Consider the following 8,822-nt stretch of genomic DNA (forward strand, 5'->3'; position numbering starts at 1 on the left):
GAGGGATGCTGGCAGTAAAATATCCTGATGTAAAAATACCCACCCTGATGTTAGGCTAGTTAACTGGTCATTGTAGGCACAAAGCTGACATTGTTAGGTTACAGGGAGCTAGAAGTACAAAAATAAGTGAAAACATCATCTTCTATTCTTATAAACTTGAATATTATTTCCCAGTGTTCTTCTAAAAAGATTAAGATAAGTAACTAAATACCTACTTAGAATAATTGAAAATAATTGTGGTCCACCTGTCTATTGTATAAAGTTAGACTATGTCAAGTCCTGGCAGTCTAATACTTTTTCAATTCAAGAAGCCAGAGCCATGTAACTATTAAGCATGATTACGTCTCTTCATCGTCGTCTTCCATTTCTTTACTTTCTAATGTTAACTGCTACAAAAAAGAGTCAACTTAAGTTTCAGAATGTCTGCCAGAAAGCTTTTGGGATTCCCTTGGGGATTGAATTTTACGTTCTTCAGCAAGCAATGTCTGTCTCCAGAAATGCAATAGAAAAACAGTATTTTTCTTTTTCATCTAATATCAATGTCCAAGCTGAGTAGAACTCTGATTTTTTTATTTTATTTTATTTTCAAGCCTGAATAGCATCTTGTGTTGGTGTTAGTATGTGCCTTTTTTGAAGCTTCATTTGTTATTATTAAGCAGCTGCTAACATATACAAAAGTTCTTTTCTTTTCTGGGTTAAAATAATGGCTTTTAACTTATCTGAAAGTTTCACTGCTATTGTGCTTGTTGGGCTATGCTAACAGCAGTGAAAGAACACTACTGAATGCAGCAAATGTTTGATTTATTTCTAAGCCTTTCTAAACTGTAAATCATCTGCATTTCTTTCCAGCGTTCTCTTTTTCCTTACTGGTAAAAAATTAAATACAGTTATCTGTGATTTTTGTTGAGTTCAACAAAACAAAGGAGTTTTATGTGTCCAGTAGTGACTTTACAGTGACTTTACATATGAAACTCAAATGTGATCTAGATTTTCAAAGTGGTGTTGGATGAGCATTTTCGAGGAGTTTTGATGTCTCAAACTGCAGGAAGCTTGGAACACTGTTCCTTCTGAGGTAGGCGAAGCTGAAATCTGATTTTGGATTATTTGTATGCAGCAAATATACACATTTCCCTTCCCCTCTATCATCCCAGTTCTGTATTTCCAAGACCACAAAGATTTCGCTAAGGCTAAAAAATATAAAAATTGTAAAAGCAAAGGAAAAAAAATATTTTTAAGCATTGTGCATACAAAGTTTGAAGAGCAGTGAAGTGTGCATACAAAGAAAGAGTCACTTTTGAAAGTCTTAAAGTCACAAAAAAGTGACTTTAAGAGCTGAAACTGTTTGCCATCTCTGTTACTGTACAGCTCATGTTCTGCAAAATCACTACTACCAACTATGATTGAGTTGCTTAGACTACTCCTTTAACTTTACAGGGTGTGTAAGTCTTGTGATCCTCTTTAGACTCTCATAGGAAAACTTAAGAAACCAGTAGTGTTTATAAATTATTCCTTATGGCTTTCAAGATATTTTTTTTTTTTTTACCTTCCTTCCTTTTTTTAACTTGAGTTCAGGTTGATATGCAATTGACAAATAGTGATGATATTTGCTTAATAACCCATAGCACACACCCAAGGAAATGCACAAATCTATTTTAGGGCTAAACTATATGCTTCTCCTTTACCTAGCACCACTTGAAGTGTAGATCAGGAGACTTCTGCCAACCTAAAGTCAAAAAGTGGCTTGTCCTGTCTGGCATTATTTAGAATCACACAGAGCTTTGTTTCTTGCAGGCTGAAGAAAGTGGTAGGGAAAAATGTTACACCAGCTGCAGATCTCTTAGGGACACCTGGCTCTTGAAGGTGTGTGTATGTATGTGTTCCAGGGACATGGGTGAAAAAGCCCAACTGACAGAAAATACTGCAGGAGAAGGGGAAAAAAGGAGCTTCCTGAATAGAGGTGTTATTTGTCAAAGGATCTCCACATTGCTACTGAACTAACTCTAACTCTTTTGGTCGTTTTTGGTCATCTAAGGAATTTTCCTTTATTTAAAACTTCCTGGGTCCTTTCACATTCCCTGCTGGAATTCCACACTTTGTTTTTGCCCTATAGAACATTTTAGTAAGCATTAAGAGAACAAAATAACATGTCTTAGAACTGTCCTCAGTTTGAAAACCATTTTAAATGTCAGAAACGTAAGTAGACTTAAATAATTTTAGCTTTGATATGTTGCAGCATCAGCAACACATTGTACTGGGTAATGATTTTTTTAATTCCTAAAGTGATGCTTTTTTGTGTTGTTTTTGTTTTAAATTAACAGAGCAAGATCTAGTCAATTTTGGGATGGCTTGTCATTCAAAGTTGTAAAAAGTAATACAGTTCTATAACACTTCCTGCGTTGCAAACTGTTACTGAGGTGGGTTAAAATATGGAGGTTAACTAGATATCAGAACTACTAGAACTGTACATGTATAAAATGCATTTAGGCATACTAAACCTCATTCTACTCATCACCTTTGCCATTTTGGAAATTGTTTTGAAGGAGCTGGCTTAGCAAATGCCAACTATTGTGAACACAGATGAGGCCACCAACTTGGTCCTGTGTGCCCAGGCTGAAGCTGTACCACTTGTGTTTGGTCCTCCCCAGATTTTATAACCTCAGGACAGTGCTGCAGCAAATGAGCTGGCTGGGTGACTTAATACACAACTTTCTCCCCTTCGAGCCTCTACAGATTACATTTCACAGTAGAGGGCAGTGTGCCGTTGGAGTTCATCCTCTCGAGAAGTGCTGTGTTAACTTCTGATTTCTTATAGGCAGAAGGATTCCAGGGCGCACTTCAAACTTACAATTTTAGCTCCACTCTATGCTTATGCCTAATTAAGGTAGTTCTATTTTACTTAAGCTCTTGCTTTAGTTTGTAATGGATTTTTTTTCCCCTTTGTCTGCTCTGCTGCCATGCATTTTTAAATAGCGGCAGCGTTCCATCCCAGATATGGCTATATTTTAGTGGTCAGCAAGTACATTGCTATATTGAGTATTTAGTTAAATGCCTTGTGGATCTTTCTGTCTAAAAAGAGCTCCATTGAGACTAAGAGGATATTATTATTCATAATGTGGTGACTAGTTTCACACATGGCTGAAGCAAAATAAATCATCACTGTTTTTAACAAAACAGTGAGTAGACCTCTTGTTGACCACAGCATATTTGTGGTCAGCAAAGAAAGAGTCTTTTATAGCTATTAATATGCTGCCAAGGTGCTTTAGCTGAGATTTTTGCCTTAAGGGAGGTGGGCTTCCACCACTAAATATTCATGCTTCTCTGCTAAGCCTGTTTCTAGAGCCTTACTCTTACAGAGGGATTTGATGCAAAATACGGTCCTGAAAAGAGAAAGTGATCATTGAAATAATTGATACAGTTAAATACTGCCTAAATGCTGAATCTGATAAAAAAATGAACAATGTTCTTGAGTGTTTAGGCAGTAATTTTTAGTTTTGAGTGGTTCTAAACAAAACAACACACATATCAGCACTTCTGTGATGCACACAGCATACACCAGCATAAAGCCCATTTACCTTGAAGGTTTTAAGCAGTCCTGAAGAATACCAAAGCATCACACTGATCCTCTAGTTGTTTATGCTTCTGGTTCTTTGCAGTTAAACTGGAGTTCAAACATCAATTATAATTGATCTGTTTATTACTCAGACAAGGGAATGAAGTTGTTTAGGAATGCTGTCATCTTCTGATTAAGCACCCATACAATGCTATATGACTTCTGTGAACTGGCTTGGGGCAAAACAGAGCAATTTTCTACATGGAAAGTCCTGCTGAACAGACACTGATGGCAGCCAGCACTGGTTCGTAAATGCTCCCTCTCGTCGCTTTTTGGAAGTTAATTTGAACTTTTCAGCTTGTGTGCAGACATCTACCCAACTGAAGAGCCCACCAGAAATTATTAATTCCTTCTTCCAAAAAGCAGGAAGTTGGATCACATCAACATGCTGCTTAAATAATGCAAAAGAAATGTAGTTTGTGATGGGAATGACGAGAGGAAAAGATCTGAAGCAGTATAAAAAGAGTCATGGGTTGTGTGAGAAAGGAGGGAGTATAAAATAGGAAAGCCCTTCTACATGGCATATCATTATATAAACTGAAAGCAGATTCTTACTCTAAATGCTTACATTTGACTTGTTTCTTTACGTAACATTTACAAAAGGCCCTACTCTGATCTCAACCAACTGTAAAAAAGCTCCACTGGGCTTGGCGAAAGCTCTGTGAACTTCAGGGAGGGAAGTCTTGTGTGAAATAAGAAGCAGTGTCATCTTTGTGAATTTATCTAAACCTTGTTGTAGCTCTCCAGATGAACTTTGAGTGTTGCATATTTGCAAACATGAAAAATGCAGATAGCTTATTGAAGACATTTCTCAGCGTCTGGTGCATTAATAAATAAACTTAGATTACGTTTGTGTGGCATACAGAGTGCACTCCTAGTCTTTACATCACTCCACAGAGTGAAGTAAGTGATCTCTGCTATCTCTAAACCACATTAAAAACATCCATTGTCTAATTTTAAAAAATACCTTAAAATATTCATGCCTGACTAAAGGTTTTCTTCAACCTGCTGTATGCTGAAAGTGAAATAACTGTACTCACATAGAGAGACTTTGTGACTGGAAAATGAGATTTGTCAAGATTTGGAATCTGTATGTGTGAATTGAGATCAAGTTTGCTATTTTATTTACAGGGATAAGTTGCTCTAAAAGTTATCTTGGGGGGAAAAAAGAACAGCAAACCAACAACAACAAAAAAAAAAACACGCTTGTGAGCCAAAGTGTATCTACATAAGCAGATGTAGGTAAAGTTGAGCTTATGCTCTGTTCTGCCTGTGCTATGGGCTGGCCACATATGAGTCAGTTCATAAATGACATGACTGAATCAGCATCTCTATGAATCACTATCTCCAGTTAGGACTTTTGTAGCTTACTGAAGAGTTTTGAATAGGAAATGGTTTCTTTCTGGATAAGTGCATGTATAGAAATACACTTTAGAAAACTTCATGCAGCAACTATGTCCTTAGCCAACAAATATATCTTGGTGCCCAGCTGTTACACATGGGGCTCCTGGCAATTCTCTGGAGAAATATGAACAGGAATTATTGGTTCAAAAATGAAATTCAGCTGAAGAGATTAGATCTTAACTAATGTGATTTTCTGTCATCTGTGGTAAACAGCCACTGTCCACAAATTGAGCTTCTTTTAAGGCACTTGGCAAACAGTTTTTCTAAGTAAGGACTAGAAACTGTTTTCCCAAAGTTTCCTGGAATTCTGTCTATGCCTGTAGCTACTGTAATACCCACCATCTTATTATCTTGGGGCTTTTTCTTTTCCACGCTGATGCTAAATATGGACTATTAAAGAGATCTTGATTGGTTCCTGCTGAAGCAGTTCTGTTGGTTGCTGTGGATCAGAACTTTTGAATGGCAGGAGCAGGAGAGCAGGTGACATTTATAATGCTTTCCTGTGGGAAAAATTTTCTCTCTTTTGCTGTTTCAGTGCCAACTTTGTGCAAATGTAATTAGTTTTGTGATATGAAAATGAGAAATCTTTATGAGTTTCCATGCAATCAGACACAAACATCAATTTGTGGCTTTGTCTATCATTCTGCCTTCTTCTGTATTAAAGCTGGATATTTCTGTGCTTTTGTAGAACTGCTGCACTTTTTCCCTGGACAAGAATGAAGGTTTCTCAAAGAGAGTCCAGAAGTCATCTTTGGAGTCTGGATGCTGTCTCTGCTTCAGAGTCTCTCTGCCATAAAACAAGCATCCACACAGCCTTCTTCCTCTGCTGCTGCCTGTGAGATGAAGGTATTGCTTTTCAGTTTTACACACATTCTCTGGATGAAAGACATTAAGTGTGGAAGTTTGTAATGGCCCAGTAAATATTCAGCAGGATTTAACTTTTTGTGCCTACTTCCGAGTGTTAAAATCTTAGAAATATACATTAACACTTTCAGAGGAAAAATAGTACTGGAAGTCTCTGAGTTATGAGCAGGAACTTGCTCCACTGCAAGTACCTTGGGAGGGTCATTTAGCTGAGCTGGGAAACTTCAGAAGTCTGCCAAATTTGTTCCCATGTGTGACAGTTTAGCTCTTCCTCAGACAGCAGAGCTCCCTAGTAATGGCACCAAACATCACCTTCCTTCTCTTCCTCTGCAGAGCAGAGCATACTACACTGCCAGTGCCTTCAGCTTTGTAATGTGAAAAGCAACGCTGGTCACTGAGGCAGTTGCATTTTATCAATAAAAGCAGGGTGAGAAGCCATGCTAGGATATAACAAACCTGACCTTTCTGTTCATAGGTACCAGGCTGCTCAAGCTAGCCACAGATATTTTAGCTGGTATTTTGTCTAGGCCAAGCCATTCTTGAAAAGTAAAGCTTGTTTATAAAATCTCCACTAAAAGCAGGTGTTGCAGACATCCCATTAGTAACCTTTGACTTACCTTCCCCTTTGAAACTTTTCATCCCAAAGGACTGACGTTTCAAAGCCTTTATTCTTTTTTTTTTTGTCCCTCCAAGTTTGCATATTGTAAACATTTTTCTTCTCTGCTCTGATGGAACTGAGCCAAAAATCTGCACAATGGGGGAACTAGATGTTAATGAGCAGAGATTGTGGGAAAATGTGTACGGGGCTGCCCTGCCTGACCTGCATGATAATGCTACATTTAGCACATTCTTTTCCATTGGGGAAGCAGGCCTTGAAATGGTAGCAAACAACACATATTGTGAAGGTTTGTTTTAAAGAAAACTACTTTCTTCAGAGAGTGGAAATAACAAATTATTTATTGTATACAGTTGGCAGAGTGACAGCTGGCCCTGGAAATATTTATGCACAAACAGAGGTGTGAAAATATATATTCTTCATGTTTTCAGTAAAATCACTTTCATGTAAAGTTTAAATGTTGTAAAACGCTGGTATGGCATACAGACTCATGCTGAATTGAGAAAGTCTACAATGACTATGGTATTTAGGAACTGATGAAGAAAAAGTGGCTATTGGGTCCGTTAGGACAAAGCATATTCAAGCACTTTGGCATCTTCTAAATAGTTTTTTACTCTAGCTGTGCTCATGGCCCCTTTTTAATGTGTTTATGTTAGTCGAGTTTTGTTTGTACAAAACGCTCCTGAAAAATTAATTTTGGCTCCTCTGAGTCAAGTTTCATTTAATCATAAAACAAAACTTATGTCTCAACCATATGAAAATCGTTAGGGGCAAAAGGATTCTGAGAACATAAACAACATCATGTGACTTAAACACCCAATTGCACAGCTTGAATCTATCAAGTGGTGAACATACTAAAATACTAAAGAGAACATTTACAGTCAGCATTTGGTGTGCAATGAGTAGGGAGAAATTTGTTTGCACAAAACTGACTAACAAAGAGAAGTACTGAAGGGCTTCATAACAAAAGACTGACTGTAGATAATTTCTGAGCAGAGAGAGGGTTTTAAATCCATTGAACAAGCTATTCCTTACAAACTTTTTACCCAGCTATCTTTTAATTATATTTTATATGTCCAACTCTACTCTTCCAGTTAGGGAAATAGTACTTCATGTAGTAAACAGTTCACATTTGTATGCAATTTTTACAAATGACATTCCAAATTCTCATCAGGAAATGCTTGTTACTTCATAATCAAAGATTCCTAAAGAGCTTTCCATGGGGAAAGAGACTTCCTGTAATTGCCTTAACGACAACACTCTTATGGAGTGGATATGGGCTCAGAGCCATATTTGGCAAAGGACAAAGCAAACTTCTTAGTGGAACATCTGCTAGGTAAGGACATACCTTAGAATAGATTTACTGATGAATTCAACCTTGATCCCAAAACTATTTCTATCCTAACACTACTGTCTTAGTTCTGCTACATGTCTTCAGGAACAACTTCAAACTCCAGCTAACACCAGAAGTTCAGAGATAGTTAACAATACGCTTTGAAGCTACTCAAATCCACTTACGTTTTTCATAGTAAAAGAAAAGAATGCAAAAAAATCAGTTCCTTTTCAGGGATCTTTAAAATGGTGTGAGACATATGTGACCAGCTGACTTCCTGCCAATTATTGGATGTATTTATTTTCTCCACAAATAATGTCTTTGTGCCATGAGCAGCCAGTGACTCCAGCTACCGTTCCTTCAGAGCAGCTAAAAGGGTGATAGCTGTTCTGTATGTTCTGAAGGCTATGAACTAGTTGGATATCCATGTAGGTACATCCACACTCTCATACCACTAGGAGGTCCTCTTGCCCCATTACTTAAGTGGGATGACCTTGCAGATTGTTCTGAAGAAATCTTTATGATCTACTTGGGTATGTGTTACCAAGCTGGGTACATTTATTTCCTGTTTTTTACTCTCCTTCCTCATCTATCACTTCAGTTCTAGGTTTCCAATGTCCCCTACTACTTGGTACAGCAACTACACAACATCTCTGCACTGTCAGATATTTCTGGATAATGATTTAAATCAAACCTTGAGATACTTTCAAGACAAGCGCCAATTTGGTGACCGTGTCTATCCTTTCTTGGTTAAATTTTGGCTTGTCTGTCATTCTCATGGAGCTTTCATTTTATCATGTGCCTCCTTGGGTTGAGAACTGGCTGACTGGCAGAGCGCAGAGGGTCATTGTTGGTGGTGCAGAGTCTGGCTGGAGACCTGTAACCAGTGGTGTCCCCCAGGGGTCTGTGCTGGGTCCGGTCTTGTTCAACATCTTCATCAATGACCTTGATGGAGGGGATAGTGGCCCACCCTCAGCAAGTTTGCTGATGATACG

The 8,822-nt window shown here is 38.0% G+C and overlaps 1 long non-coding RNA gene across 2 annotated transcripts in view; it reads left to right on the forward strand.

Annotated features, from left to right (window-relative positions):
• Window positions 1-5,707: 5,707 nt before the first annotated feature.
• LOC116216303 overlaps window positions 5,708-8,822 on the forward strand; it is a 43,688-nt gene continuing 40,573 nt past the window's right edge. For both annotated transcript variants that reach the window (XR_004158816.1, XR_004158815.1), the window contains exon 1: window positions 5,708-5,860. This is a non-coding gene — a long non-coding RNA (uncharacterized LOC116216303). The remainder of the gene's footprint in view (window positions 5,861-8,822) is intronic.

This window comes from Meleagris gallopavo, chromosome 2 (genome assembly GCF_000146605.3).
Source record: "Meleagris gallopavo isolate NT-WF06-2002-E0010 breed Aviagen turkey brand Nicholas breeding stock chromosome 2, Turkey_5.1, whole genome shotgun sequence".
NCBI classification, from domain to species: Eukaryota; Metazoa; Chordata; class Aves; order Galliformes; family Phasianidae; genus Meleagris; species Meleagris gallopavo.